Genomic DNA, 16,197 nt, shown 5'->3' with positions numbered 1-16,197 from the left:
CAGCCATCTTCACAAAGCAGAAACTCCATGAGATGCATGGAGAAACAGCCACAACTAAACAAAGAACTTGAACACACTACTCTGAATCAAGTCAATGAATAAAAAATAAGGTTACAGAAGCCCTAAAGAGCATAACAAGGTTTATCTTATCACTACACAACAAACTTTGTTCTTTCTATTAGAGAGAGTATAGCTTTTTTTAAAGTGCATGTGGAATATTCACAAAAATTACCACATATATATATTAAACCATGAAGAAAACCACAGTAAAAGCCATAGGGGAAAAATACAGATAAAAATCATCCAATCTCAATGCAATAAAGCTAGAACTAATGACAACAAAAAATTAAAAAACCCATTTCACCTGCAATTTTTTTAAAGTAAGTAACTCTGGAGTCAAAGGAAAAGTACTAATAAAAATCATAGAACTACCAAAAGACAGTAATACCACAAGTAAGAATCTAAGAAATGCAACTAAAATAGTGACCTGAGGAAAATTCACACACTTTAATATTTGTATCAATACAAATGAAGGAAAAAAAATCCAACTCAAAGGATAAGGGAAAAAAGTAAAACCAAAAGAAAGGAAGAAGATACTTACAACAGGAAAAATCAGAACCAGCAAATAAATTCACAAACTGGTTCTTTAATTTGCATAAGTATACAAATAAAGCTGAAAACTTGGATGAAACATCATTTTTCTAGGTAAGTACACTAAAAATAAGATATAGGAACATAGGAAAATTTATTAAACTTGACTCTTGATTAATGGTAGAAATGCAAAGTTCAAACGAAACCAAAATTCGTAGATGAGATAAGAGAAAATTATCAGAGTTACTTCACCAAAAAGCATCAGTACCAAACGAAGAATTCTACCAAGACTTAAAAAACTAAATAACCCCTGTATTAATCATGTTTTTGATTTTCTGTATCTAACATGTTTTGATATTTTGGAGGGACTTACAGACCCAGGGAGAAACTGCCTCTCCCAAGGCTAGCTAATTCCTAAAAGTAATAAACAACTTACTTGGGAGCACACCTCTCACATGCAAGCCAACCATTTCCTTCACTTAACTCTCACACAAGTCAATGTTTCCCCTGCCTTAAATCAACCCAGGTCCGAGTACCACGCAGTCAGGGACAGCTCCTATGCCCCAAAGCCCACCAAAATTATTCAAACTAGCCAATACCATACTATTTACTCTGCCCTGCTTTGCCTTTCCACAGAAACCCCGTAATTGATCAGGTCTATTCTTTTGCCTCACTCCTGCTACCGCCTCTTGACCAAATGTGGTGCTTCCCCTATGGCCCTGGGTGACATGGCATACCCACTTTTTTCAGTAAATATAAGTAATAAATTCTTTCAATGGCATTCACCTTTCCATGCCATCAGTCACCTCTCTAAATAAAACCCACAAGTACCAATTAGACAATCCCAAAACTATTTAAAGAGTTCCAGACCATATAAACAAATGAAAAATTTCCAGTCATTTTTAGTGAGCAAATAACAATGATAATTAGGTCTGAAAATGTCAACAACAACAACAACAACAAAAAACCAGGCCAACATCACTTATAAGTATCAATGTAAAAATTATAAAATAAAATTTTAGCAAATAGAATCAAACATGGCCAAAGAGTATGCATTTTAAGAACGCAAAGATGATTCAATATAAAAAGAATCCATTATTACAATTCACTATATTCATAAATCTAAGGAGAAAACTCATTCATTTCCATAGATGCTGAAAGTACATTCAACAAAATCCTACACATATTTCTAATAAAATCAATCAATCAATTAGAGCTTGTTGAATACTTCCTAACAGTAAAATTATATCTATGTATTAGCCAAAACACCAGCAGCTTATTCAATGGGGACATACCACACAAATTATCACTACAAGAGTAAGACACAAGTAACAGATGAGAATTGGAGAGAAAGAAATAAAACTCTATGTATAGACAGGTGATGTGATAATAGACCTAGACAATCCAAAAGAGTCAATCATAAACTAATACAAACAGTAGGAGAATTCAGTAAAATAAGATGTAAAACATATAAAAATTAAAAACCTCCACATAAATAAATAATAGCCTATCAGAATATACAACAGAAGTGAAGACCACATTTATAATAGCAACAGAATGATAAAATACATAGGAATAAATATGAAATGTGCAGAATCATTATACAGAAAACCTAAAATACTAATGAAAGATTCAAAAGCAGATTAGAACAAATGGAGGGATATATAACTTTTTCATGGATATAATGATTCAACATTCTAAAGATGCCATTTTTTCCAGTTAGTAAAGAATTTAATGTAATTCCAATAAAAATACAAATTTCAAAAAATTCAGTTAGACCAGCTGATTCTAAAGTAGATAGGGAAAAAAACAAAAGCAAGTATAGCCAAGAAAATCCTGAGAAAGAAGAATGGTGGTGGGGGAGAGATGTTATAGGAATAACATGGATTAAATGGTATAGACAATGAATCATAATAGAAAGTCCTAAAACGGAACCAACTATCTGGAGAAACCTGGCATATCATAAGTATGTTAAATCACTGCAGAAACGGTATACATTTTCATAAATGATATGGGAGAAATAGGTAATTATTTGGGGGTGAGGAGAATTATATCTATACTTCATGACAAACAATGGATTGAATTCCAAATAGGTCAGAGATTGAAACATTAAAAAAATGATTATCATACAAATATGAGAAGAAAATATGAGTGAATTTCTAATAGGAATTCTTACAGTCTGGGAATCAGAAAAGTTTTTCTAAGATAAATGAAATCTGGAAGCAATAAAAGAAGAGACAAATATATCTGATTATGTAAAAATAAAAACCTCCTGTGTGGCAAAAAAAAAAAAACTTACATAGCAAAAGATACAAAGTCAAAGAAAAAAAGCACATATCTCTAAATTATATAAAAGCTCTATAAAAATCAAGAATAAAAGGACCAAAAACCATTAAGAAAAAAAAGTGTCAAAAACACAACCACATAATTCACAGGAAAAAAGGCAAATAATTCTTTAGTACTTGAAAATGTACTTGACCTCATTCATAAGATAAACATATTTTAAAACCAAAGATATTAATTTCCATCTATCAGACTGGCAAAAACTCAATCATACGCTGTTGGTGAGATGGTGGATAAACAGGTATTCTCATTTTTGCTGGTGGAATTACAAAATGATATAATCTCTATGGAGGGTGATCTGGCAATATTCAATAAAATCACATACGCATTTATTCTTTTACTCTACAATTCCACATCTATGAATCTACAAAGATACAATGCCAAAAATACAAAATGAATACACACACAGTTATCAGTATAGCACTATCTGTAATAGAAAAAGCTTGCAAGGAACTTATCAAAATAAGGAAGATATTCATATCTTTGCGATGGTTAATTTATGTGTCAACTTGACTGGGCTACAGGGTGCCCTAGATATTTGGTCAAACATTCTGGGGGTTTCTGTGAGGATGTTTCTGGATGAAACTAATGTTTAAATCAGCAGATTGAGTAAAACAGACTGTCCTTCTTAATGAAGGGGGGCCTTATCCAATCACTTGAAGATCTGCATAAAACAAAAAAGTTAACTGCCCCCCTCCCCAAGTATGAGAGATTCTTCCTGCTGGAACACTGAATTTTTCCTGCCTTCAGACTCAAACTGAAATATCAGCTCTTCCTGGGTCTCAAGCCTGCTGGCCTTAGGAATTGCACCATGGGTTCGGTTCTACTGGGTCTCCAGAGTGTCAACTCACCCTTCAAATCCTGGGATTTGTCAGCCAATTCTCTGGAAAACCCTGACTAATACAATACCAAAAAGAATTATCTTTGTAACATAATATTAAGTAAAAAAGAAAAGTACAAAACAGAGTGTATAACATATACAATATGTAGATATATTATTGTATCTATGTATCAGCCAAAACACCCTGGTACAGAAGCCTTATATATAACATGTACCATGGTGATAAGACAGAATGGATATGTGTGTGCAGGCACATAGGTGTGTTAATTTGCTTACTTCTGCAAAAAGAAAAAGATTGTTTTAAACAAGAAACAAATGAAGAAAATGGAAGGGAGCCTTTTCTGAGATATCTTTTTATAAAGTTTTGACTTCTGAACCATGTAAATGTTTCACATTCTCCCAAATTAAAAGAAAATAGGGGAAAAATCCCCATAAAACTGAAAGTAAAGTGAAACCAACCGTATAGCAAATTGGTAACATAACCATACACAAAAGAACTGTTTCAAGTAACTTTCAAACACAGTATTCTGACCCTTAGTGAGTTATGTTCTAAAGACAAAAGAACTGCAAAAAAATTTTAAACTTCACTCAGTTTATTGTTAGAAGTAAAATTGGTACTGTAATTTTGAAACCATTTTATGATAATTATAGAACAAAGCAAATGTGTTAATGCTATTCAGAATTAAGTCCTTCAGTGTAACAGAAGAGATAAGATACAAACATAAAGTTATGCAAAAAAATCTGTAAATGCTACATTTGAATAGAAAATATCAATTATGAATTTAAGACTATATATATATATATATAAAGACTATAAATGTATATAAATGTTTTTTCTAACTCTATCACTGAAAAATTCTAGAAGAAAGGACACCTCAGAAATATATCTAGTGGCCAGATCTCAATTTCTAATTGCTGTTTTCCACTAAAGGAAACTAGGCTCCTTGATTCTAGGTCTTGACTGGGAAAGTAAAGGCTCATCTTGTAATAGATAGCAGGAAAGTGCTCAAAGATGATGTCAGACCACAGCAGCCAGCTTTGAAGGCTCTCACTAGTTAAATATGGAATAATGAGAACACACATACAGACATACATTGACACAGAAATCAAAGGCCTATAAAAAAAAGTGAATAAGTAACAATCCAAGAGGCTACAGTGATATCCCAAAACAAAACAAACAAACCACCACCAACAAAAAAACCCACAAAAACTCACCTGTCACAATTGGAACTGGCTATTACACAAACTCCTTACTATGAAAATTGATAAATAAAAGGAAAGAATTACATGTATATAATTTATTTTTACCTAGCCTTTCTGGAAACATGTACCCTGTTCATAAAGGGAAGTTTTTATTTGTAGAAGAATGACTGCTAAAAATTGCAAGGAATGATATAATTTAAAAAATCATTTTGCAACCCCAAATGAAATAAATTATTTAATAAATGGAAGTAAACCTGTTAGATGAAAGATTGTTGGGAGACAGGATTGATCCACAAGCCAAAAATGTCACTGTACATATTACTTGCTAATTGCAAAGGGAAAACATCAGTTTGCGATGGAAGGATCTTGTAGTTACTACCTTAAACAAATGATAAAATTCAGCATCTCAAATAGTGGAACAACCTGACAGTAAGAACCTGCTAATGTGATGCAATATGAAGTATGAAGTTTCACCTAATAAATATTTTGCCAGAAATATGAGACCTGAATCAATACTTTAGACTCAACTTTCAGTTCATAAGAAATGAAGGAGATTGAGGAAGTAGTTAAAGGGCACCATAAGAAAACAAACAAATAAATCCAAATCAAAGACACAAAGCTAGTTTTAGATTAGAATACAGATAATTACAACAAACCTCTGGCTGTGCTATAACTAGAAAAAAAGCTATACAATCTAAAAACAATATATTAAAAAGAAATCAAGAGAACTGAGGATGCAATGAGGTCTAATGGAACTAAATTCCAGAAGGAGACAAACCCTTCCTGGATGAGAAGGGATCACAGACACTTTGTGCATTTGCTGAAAAAGTATAGCAAATAAATGGCAGAGGATCAAGTCTTCTACAGCAGAGTAATTTTGTTTGATTAAATGGAAATCAGCAGAGCTTTCAAAGGCTGCTTAGAATGGTGTCACAGATTGGAAAATTCTCTGCACTATTTCATGGGTGTAGGTCCTAGGGTCCTGCTAGAGGATGGTACCTGTAATATACACAGAACAGGATGCACTCTCAAAGCATGTGAAGTGAGGTGAACTGAGACTATTTAAAGAAGAAATCCAGATTCCACCCAGCTTAAGTCTTCATGAAATCAAAGCATTCACTCTCTCATCCTAGCTGCCTATCAGAGAAAAAAAGCACACCCTCTCTGGGGAAAAATATTATTTACCCCAGTCTCTTCTAAACACAATGCCAGTATATGTATTCTTAAAAATAACCAGGCATATAATAAAGCAGGAAAAAATAATCCATAACCAAAAGAAAAAACAGCCAAAAGAAACAGACCCACAGATTAACTTTATGTTGGAATAAGCAGACAAGGACTTAAAATAACTATTATAAAATTTTAATAGAGAAAAATATTAACTGAATAGATGAAAATATGGAGAACTTCAATAGAAAAATGAAATCTCTAAAGAAAAGTCAAGCTATTAGTGAAAAATCAAGAAAAATGATACATTGAAAACATCTCCCTTGGTAATCGATAGAATTAAAAAAAACAAAAGAAAAAATCAATAAGGATATATAGAATATTTAAACAATGCTATTAATCACCTTAAACCAATAATCACAAAATGCAGAATGTAAGATATTTTACAAATCAACTAACATTCCTCTAAAAACTCAATGTTATAGAAAACAAAAACAAGAACCTAAAGAGAGATAACCACCAATGCATGAGCCTTGATTTAGGGAAAAAAATTATAAACTATATTTTGGGGATAATAACAAAAAGATGAATTTATGAACTAGATATTTTAGAAAATTAGTAAATTACTGTTAATTGTCTTAATGTGATGATAGTAGTGTGGTTACATAGAAGACTGTACTTATTCTTAGGAGATACAAGGAGATGAAATGCCATGTTATCTGCAATTTACTTTCAAATGGTTTAGGAAATGGTTTGTTTACATATGTTCCTCTATGTAGAGTTAGAGAAGGCAAATTCTCTTATTAAACATACAACTATAATTTTATACTGTGTTTTGTTTCTCATTTTTAATATTTGATATTACACATAAATTTTTATTATTTTTTGAAGGAAATGTTACGTAGAATTCTTCAAGCTAAACAGTTAACAAAATCTTAGCAGGGCAATGTCAGTAAGGCTTATTTCACATATTAAATTCCTATACAGTTTTAAGTATAACTAACTGCAAGCAAACTTTTCAAACTCTTTTTAAAGATCACTTTAACTTTCAGAGTGACACTGCTCTCTTATAACTGTCAACAGAGAAAGGAATTACATATAACCCAAGTTAGAATTACAAATAATTTGTCTCAAAATTAATAGTTTTAAAGCCTGTTCCCCCAACCTAGTTTTAAGTTTGAAGTAGACATTATAAAACTTCTCTTGGGATCACTTCCCATAGTAAAATCTTTTTATCATATTTTGCCATTGGTTTTTTTTCGGTACTTTGCATAAAGTCTTATTAATGTATTTTTCAGCAGTCTGACCTAAAAGTGACCTTTCAGAACATGTATAGATACAATAACTACTGATTAAAAACACAAATCCAAAGAAAAATGAAGAGTGAAGTGTGAGGCAGATTCATTATTCAAGTGGAAAGTACAAGCAAACGTTCCTATGAGAATACCACATATCAAAGTAGTATTTCAAATAAAGGCAGAGAGCTTGCCTGATGTATTGGAATACTAATTTAAAAGCAGTGTTGCTAAGTACAAAGAATGATGGTCTTAGACAGTGATGGTACTTATTAGCTGATTGGATTACATTATTCCTTTGTGTTACAAGGGAAATACCTGGCTCAGTAGTACACCTTATTTCTCCTTTCTTAGCTTGAAGGAGAAAATGTATACTCTGTAGAACAGTCAGATTTAAAAACATTTTCTTTCTAGAACAAGCCCAAAATGCCAAACATTTTAATTCCAAACATCTCATTTCTTATTATTCTGTCTCCCTCCTTCAGTTCCCCAACTCCACAATTCTTTGACTCCACAATCCATTGATGATACCATCTTTCCACCACTCCCTACCTACCTCATATTTTAAATTCCCTTCTTATATATCTTCATAATCACCACAATGTATACATCAGCTTCTCCCTTGCTCCTCTCTTAAGTCATTATACTCACTTGAGTATTAATCCTACCACAATGTCCTGTCCATTCAGCTTCTCACTCTCCAGGAAAACTGTTTCACTATAACTTTGTGCCTTGATTGTTAGAGTAGACTCCAAACTGGTTTCCTTACTTACACCCCTGCCCTTTCTATAGTCTATCTTAACACAGAAATTAATTCTTCAAAATTCGTGACACATTTTAAAAGGCTAATAAAATCCTGGAACTCCTCTCCTTAAACATTTAATGACTTCTCATCTCATGCAGAATAAAGGCCAATGTCTTTACAATGGTCCACAAGATCCTACAAAATCTAGCTGTTATTTTATATTTTCTACCACCGCCCTGCCACCCCCTGCTGCTCATTCTGCTGTAGCCACATTGGTCTCCTTGCTATTTCTCAAACATGCCAGCAAGCTCCTGCCTCCAGGCCTCTAGACTTGTTAAGGCTTGTTTTCTCACATCCTTCATGTCCTTTACATATCACATTAGTGAGGCCTTCTCTGTCTATTCTATTTAAAATTGTTTTACTTTTCCTTGCTTTATTTTTCTCATGGCACTTACCATTATCTGACCTAGTATATATTTATGTGTTGTTTCTTGCTTCTCATTCCCACTAACATGTAAGTTCCATGAGAGCAAGGATTTTTGTCTGGTTAACTGCTGTAATCACAGTGCCTATGATATAACTAGTTTACAGTAGACAATAAGAGTAATTTATTAAATAAATAAAAGAATTTATTAAATAAATAAATAAAAGAATAAAAGACAATAAGAATAATTTATTAAATAAATAAATAATAAAAATAAATAAAAGAATAAATAAAAGAATTTATTAAATAAATAAAATAATAAATAAAATAATAAAAGAACTTATTAAATAAATAAATAAAATAAATATATATTTTTCTCTGGATTATTTGTTGAATGAATGAAATACACATTATTACATAATTTTTAAATGAGATTAAAACAGAAACTTGGAATAAAATATAACTGAAATGAAATATAAACCTAAAGTTACAATAAACTTATTATCCAAGCTAAAAAGATAAGGTTTTGTTTTCCAGGAATTCATTTTTAAATTTAGTCAGTACACACATCTGTTCTTATAATTTTATCACTTGAGACAAATGATGAGCAGTATTTCATTTTCTGATGTTTTTAACATTAGAAGCTATGCTAGGGAGAAGAGGCAAGATGGCGGAGTAGAAGGACACTTGTAAGTCACCCTCTCCCACAAATACACCAAGATCCACATCTACAGACTCACTCAGCCAACCAGAGCACCTGCGGAACTCCGACAGAACATCGCCCTCTTCAAAAGATAAAGACAGCAAAAATCTGGTAGGAGAAAAGGAAAAAAGAAAGAACAAAAGGCAAAGCACCGCGGGACGGGTCCCGCGGGGAGGCAGCGGCAAAGGAGGACTGGCACTCGCTCGCTGGGTCTCCCCTCTCCAACTGAGAGGCCAGCGGGACGGAGGGGGAGCCTCCGAGGCTCGGATCTGTACAGAGCAGCCCTTGTCTGACAGAACTAAGTTAAACGGGCACAGAGCGTTCCCCCGACACCCAGCCTGAGACGCGGGCCGGCAGCCGCGGGCAGGGCCAGGCTGCACAAGCCGGACGGAGGATGGGGGCGGCTGCACGGAGGCAGCTCTGGGGGACTGCAAGGGGCTGGGCGCCGTGGCTGTGGGTGTACAGGACAGAACAACCTGGGCCCTCCATAAAACAGCAAGGTTGATGTGCTCTCGGGGGAAGGGTGCATACCCCCATCTCTGAAAACCAGCGGAAACTTTTCAGGGGAAGAGAGGCGGGGCCCAGCCACAGCCGCCATATTCTCCGGCGCTTAGCACCCAGGCGGGGGCAGGGGCGAAACCTGCATCCGCACCGAAGGGCTCAGCAGCCTCAAGGGCCAGACTGAGACGGGCCTACAGCCCGGGGCAGGTGGGATCCTTCCATCCTGGTCCCTCAGAGAACTTGCTCCACAAAGACAAACAAGGAGCTGGGTCTTGGCTCGGAGCAGGGACGAGGCTGCCCCTCGGTCTTCCCAAAGCCCTCCCGCGGAGCGCGGCCGGGGGGAGCGCGGCCTGGGCGGAGCGCCGGCCAGGGCGGAGCGCGCAGCCGCACAGAGCAGCGGAGCTACCGGCGGCGCAGGCAGAGGGAGAGCGGCCCCCACGCCTGTCGGGCAGGAACACAGCCCCTGACCGAGGTGCTGGGAGGGGGCACGACCCGCCCTCCTGCCTGGCTAGTCTGCAACATCTGACTGCGGCATCGGGAGGGGCAGTGACCCGCCCGCCCACAGCAGAGGAGAGCTGCATCTGACCCCGTGTTAGGAGGAGGCGCGATCAGCTTGCCGACAGGTGCTGGGAGCAGCACAGAAGAGGGCGCCAAAGGAAGGCCTATGAAAACAAGCTGAGCTTCCAAAACAGGACGAAGACAGAAGGACTTCACATTAAAAGCACACAGACTCCAGGAGAACACCGACAACCCCTTTTTTTTTGTTTTGCTTTTTGTTTTTGTTTTTGTTTGTTTTTTGTTTTGTTCTTAAATCTGTTTTTACCTGTTCTATTTTCAATTACTCTCTTAATTTTTACTTCTTAATTCATTTCTATTTCTCTTGGGTTTTGATGTCCTGTTATTAATTAGACACAGGCTTCAAATACATCTATTCATCTCCCCACCCCTTTTTTTTTAAAGGTTTTAAAATGACGTCTCAACCCGATTAATACTCTGCTTCAACTCGCTCTTCTATTATTCATTATACACTGTTTTCAAACCCTCTTTCTCCCTTCTTTTAAAAATCTTTCTCTCTCTCTCTTATTATTTCTTTCTTTTTTTTTCCTAAGTTCTATTCATAAATAGGCATTAGATAGATAAAATCCTTAAGATCCAAAATAGACAACTGATACTTCATAAACCACAGTGCCAGAGAGGTATGAGCAAGATGAAGAAGCAGAGAAACCTTTCCCAATTAAAAGAACAAGAGGAATCCCCTGAAAGAAAGATCAATGAAATAGACATCGATAGCCTACTAGATCAAGATTTCAAAAAAGGAGTGATCAAATTGCTGAAGGAATTACAAGAGATAGTGCTTAGAGAGATAAAATATGTCAAAAATGAAATTGAAGCTATAAAGAAGAGCCAAGCAGAATGGGTAAACTCATTGACAGAGATGAGGAATGATCTAATAGCTGTGCAAAGCTGACTAGTTAATGCAGAGGAACGAATTAGTGATCTAGAAGACAGGGCAATAGAAAGCACCCATTCAGAAGAACTACAAGATAAGCAAATAAAAAATAATGATAATAGCATAAGGGACCTATGAGATAATATAAAGCGTCCCAATCTTCGCATAATAGGGGTCCCAGAAGGGGAAGAAGGATCAAAGGGGATTGAAAAGGTTTTTGAAGAAATCATGACTGAAAACTTCCCAAACTTAAAGAAGGAATCAGATATCCAAGTACAGGAAGCTCAGAGGGTCCCAAACAGGAAGAATCCAAATAGACCCACACCAAGACATATCATAATCAAGATGGCCAGAGTCAAGGATAAAGAAATGATTCTAAAGGCAGCAAGAGAAAAGCAAAGAGTGAATTACAAGGGAACCCCCATAAGGCTCTCAGCTGATTTCTCTACACAAACACTACAGGCCAGAAGGGAGTGGCAAGATATATTCAAAGCCCTGAATGAAAAAGAGATGCAACCTAGGATACTTTATCCAGCAAGGCTATCCTTTAGGACAGAAGGAGAAATAAAGAGTTTCACAGACAAAAAAAAGCTGCAGGAGTTTGGCAACACTAAACCCATGCTAAAAGAAATATTGAAAGGGCTATTCTAAATAGAAAAGCAGCAGGATGCTACAGAAATGAGAAACTCACAACTGGAAAGGTGATAACTCATGAATTACAAACAAAGAAAACACGAAATTATAAAAGAAGACATACAAATCACTGAGAGTGGGAGAGGGAGGCAGGGAAATATAGAATTTTTTTTCTTTCTTTTTAAAATTTTTTTAACAGTAGGATGGGTTTGAGATCATGTTATTATCAGTTTAATAAAAACAGGTATAGGTTAATAGATTTACAAAAAAGGGTAACCACAAGTCAAAAATTTACAAGGGAGTCACAAAAATTAAATAAAATCCATGATAATACAAAGAAAAATTACCAAACCACAAAAGGAAGAAGAAAGGAACAAAGAGGATATACCAATTCAACTGCAAAGATAAGTTCAAAATGGCAATAAACACACATCTATCATTAATTACTGTAAATGTTAATGGACTAAATGCTCCAGTCAAAAGACATAGGGTGGCAGACTGGATAATAAAGCAAGAACCTTCAATATGATGCATACAAGAGACCCACTTTAGGGAGAAGGACACATATAGATTGAGAGTGAAAGGATGGAAAAGGATATTCCATGCAAATGGAAAAGCCAAAAAAGTAGGTGTTGCAGTACTAATTTCAGACAAAATAGACTTTAAAACAAAGGCCATAAAGAAAGATAAAGAGGGACATTTTATAATGATTAAAGGAATGATACAAGATGAAGACATTACACTCGTTAATATATATGCACCCAATATAGGAGCACCTAAGTACATACAAGAATTACTAACAGAGATAAAGGGCGATATTGATGGGAATACAATCATAGTTGGAGATTTTAACACTGCATTAACATCACTAGACAGATCTTCCAGACAGAAAATAAACAAGGCAACAGAGAAATTAAATACTACAATAGAAAAACTAGATTTGGTGGATATTTTCAGAGCATTACACCCCCCAAAAATAGAATATACATTCTTTTCAAGGGCACATGGAACATTTTCCAGGATCGATCATGTACTTGGACACAAAAGAAACCTCAACAAATTTAAGAAGATAGAAATTATCTCAAGCATCTTTACTTACCACAATGCCATGAAACTGGAAATCAACAACAGAGAAACAAAGGAGAAAAAAAGAAAAGCATGGAGATTAAACACTATGTTATTGAAAAAACAATGGATCAATGAGGAAATCAAAGCTGAAATTAAAAAATACCTTGAGACAAATGATAATGAAAGCACAACCACTCAAAACCTATGGGACACAGCAAAGGCAGTGCTAAGAGGGAAGTTTATAGCGATACAGGCCTTCCTCAAAAAAGAACAATCTCAAATAAACAAGTTAACCCACCACCTGAATCAATTAGAAAAAGAACAACAAAAAGCCCCAAAAAGCAGCAGAAGGAAGGAAATAATAAAGATCAGAGAGGAATTAAATACAATAGAGATTAACAAGACCATAGAAAAAAATCAACCGAACCAAAAGATGGTTTTTTGAAAAAGTAAATAAAATCGACAAACCTCTGGCCAAACTCACAAAGAAGAAAAAAGAGAGAGCACAAATTAGCAAAATAAGAAAGGAAAATGGAGAAATTACAACAAACAAAATAGAAATACAGAATATCATACGAGAATATTATGAAAAACTATATGGAACCAAAATGGATAACCTAGAGGAGATGGACAAGATTCTGGAAACATACTGTCCACCAAAACTGAATCAAGAAGAAACTAAACACTTGAACAATCCGATCACTAGAAAGGAAATAGAAATAGCAATTAAAAACCTCCCTACAAATAAAAATCCAGGACCGGACGGCTTCACCGGGGAATTCTACCAAACATACAAAGAAGAACTCATACCAGTCCTTCTCAAACTCTTCCAGACGATTGAAAAGGAGGGAATACTCCCAAACTCATTCTATGAAGCCACCATCACCCTGATACCAAAACCAGGCAAAGACACTACAAAAAAAGAGAATTATAGGCCAATATCACTGATGAACATAGACGCCAAAATCCTCACCAAAATTTTAGCAAATAGAATCCAACAACACATAAAAAAGATTATACATCATGACCAAGTGGGGTTCATCCCAGGGACACAAGGCTGGTTCAACATACGCAAATCAATCAATGTAATACATCACATCAACAAGAGAAAGGACAAAAACCACATGATCATCTCAATTGATGAAGAAAAAGCATTTGATAAAATTCAACACCCATTTATGATAAAAACTCTCGCCAAAGTGGGTATAGAGGGAACATATCTCAACATAATAAAAGCTATACATGACAAACCTACAGCCAGCATAGTTCTTAACGGTGAAAAACTCAAAAGCTTCCCACTAAAATCTGGGACAAGACAAGGATGCCCACTATCACCACTCCTATTCAACATAGTCCTGGAAGTCCTAGCCACAGCAATCAGGCAAGAGAAAGAAATAAAAGGGATCCAAATTGGAAAAGAAGAGGTAAAAGTGTCATTATATGCTGATGACATGTTACTATATATAGAAAACCCTAAAAGGTCCACACAAAAGCTACTAGAGCTGATTGAAGAATTCAGCAAGGTAGCAGGTTACAAAATTAATGTTCAAAAATCAGTTGCCTTTCTTTACACTAACGATAAATCAACAGAAAAAGAAAGTAAAGAAACAATCCCCTTTAAAATAGCACCCAAAGTAATATCTAGGAATAAATCTAACCAACGAGGTGAAAGAATTATACACAGAAAACTATAAACCATTGATGAAGGAAATTAAAGAAGACTTTAAAAAATGGAAAGATATTCCATGCTCTTGGATTGGAAGAATCAATATTGTTAAAATGGTCACACTGCCCAAGGCAATCTACAGATTTAATGCAATCCCTATCCAATTACCCAGGACATATTTCACAGAACTAGAACAAATCATAATAAAATTTATATGGAACCATCAAAGACCTAGAATTGCTAAAGCATTACTGAAGAGAAAGAAAGAGGCTGGAGGAATAACTCTCCCAGACTTCAGACAATACTATAGAGCTACAGTCATCAAGACAGCATGGTATTGGTACCAAAACAGACATATGGACCAAAGGAACAGAATAGAGAGCCCAGAAATGAACCCACAAACCTTTGGTCAACTAATCTTCGACAAAGGAGGCAAGAATATACAATGGAATAAAGACAGTCTCTTCAGCAAATGGTGTTGGGAAAACTGGACAGCAGCATGTAAAACAATGAAGCTAGAACACACCCTTACACCATATACAAAAATCAACTCAAAATGGATTAAAGACTTAAACATAAGACAAGATACAGTAAACCTCCTAGAGGAAAACATAGGCCAAACATTATCTGACATACATTTCAAAAATTTTCGCCTAGAAGAAATAAAAGCAAGAATAAACAAATGGGACCTAATGAAACTTACAAGCTTCTGCAGAGCAAAGGAAACCAGAAATAAAACAAGAAGAAAACCTACGGAATGGGAGAAAATTTTTGCAAGTGAAACCGACAAAGGCTTGATCTCCAAAATATATAAGCACCTCATACGACTCAGTAAGAAAAAAATAAACAACCCAATCCAAAAATGGGCAGAAGACCTAAACAAGCAATTCTCCAAGGAAGACATACAAATGATCAAAAAGCACATGAAAAAATGCTCAATATCACTAATTATCAGAGAAATGCAAATCAAAACTACAATGAGGTATCACCTCACACCAGTCAGAATGGCCGTCATTCAAAAATCCAAAAATGACAAATGCTGGAGAGGCTGTGGAGTAAGGGGAATCCTCCTACACTGCTGGTGGGAATGTAGTTTGGTGCAGCCACTATGGAAAACAGTGTGGCGATTCCTCAAAAGACTAGGAATAGACTTACCATATGACCCAGGAATCCCACTCCTGGGCTTGTATCCAGAAGGAAATCTACTTCAGGATGACACCTGCACTCCAATGTTCATAGCAGCACTATTTACAATAGCCAAAACATGGAAACAGCCTAAATGTCCATCAACAGGTGACTGGATAAAGAAGATGTGGTATATTTATACAATGGAATACTACTCAGCCATAAAAACCGACAACATAACGCCATTTGCAGCAACATGGATGCTCCTAGAGAATGTCATTCTAAGTGAAGTAAGCCAGAAAGAGAAAGAAAAATACCATATGAGATCGCTCATATGTGGAATCTAAAGACTCATGGACAGAGAATACAGACTTGTGGTTACCAGGGGGGTAGAGGGTGGGAAGGGATAGACTGGGATTTCAAAATTGTAGAATAGATAAAC

At 35.6% G+C, this 16,197-nt stretch overlaps 1 protein-coding gene across 1 annotated transcript in view; it reads right to left on the bottom strand.

Moving 5' to 3' along the window:
• SAMTOR (S-adenosylmethionine sensor upstream of mTORC1) overlaps positions 1 to 16,197 on the bottom strand; it is an 89,162-nt gene that overhangs the window by 57,512 nt on the left and 15,453 nt on the right. The gene's annotated exons all lie outside the window — the stretch shown is intronic.

This window comes from Vicugna pacos, chromosome 7, assembly GCF_048564905.1.
Source record: "Vicugna pacos chromosome 7, VicPac4, whole genome shotgun sequence".
Classification (NCBI taxonomy): Eukaryota; Metazoa; Chordata; class Mammalia; order Artiodactyla; family Camelidae; genus Vicugna; species Vicugna pacos.
Note: the sequence above shows the minus strand (reverse complement) of the source record. Positions and strands in the feature narration are given on the sequence as shown.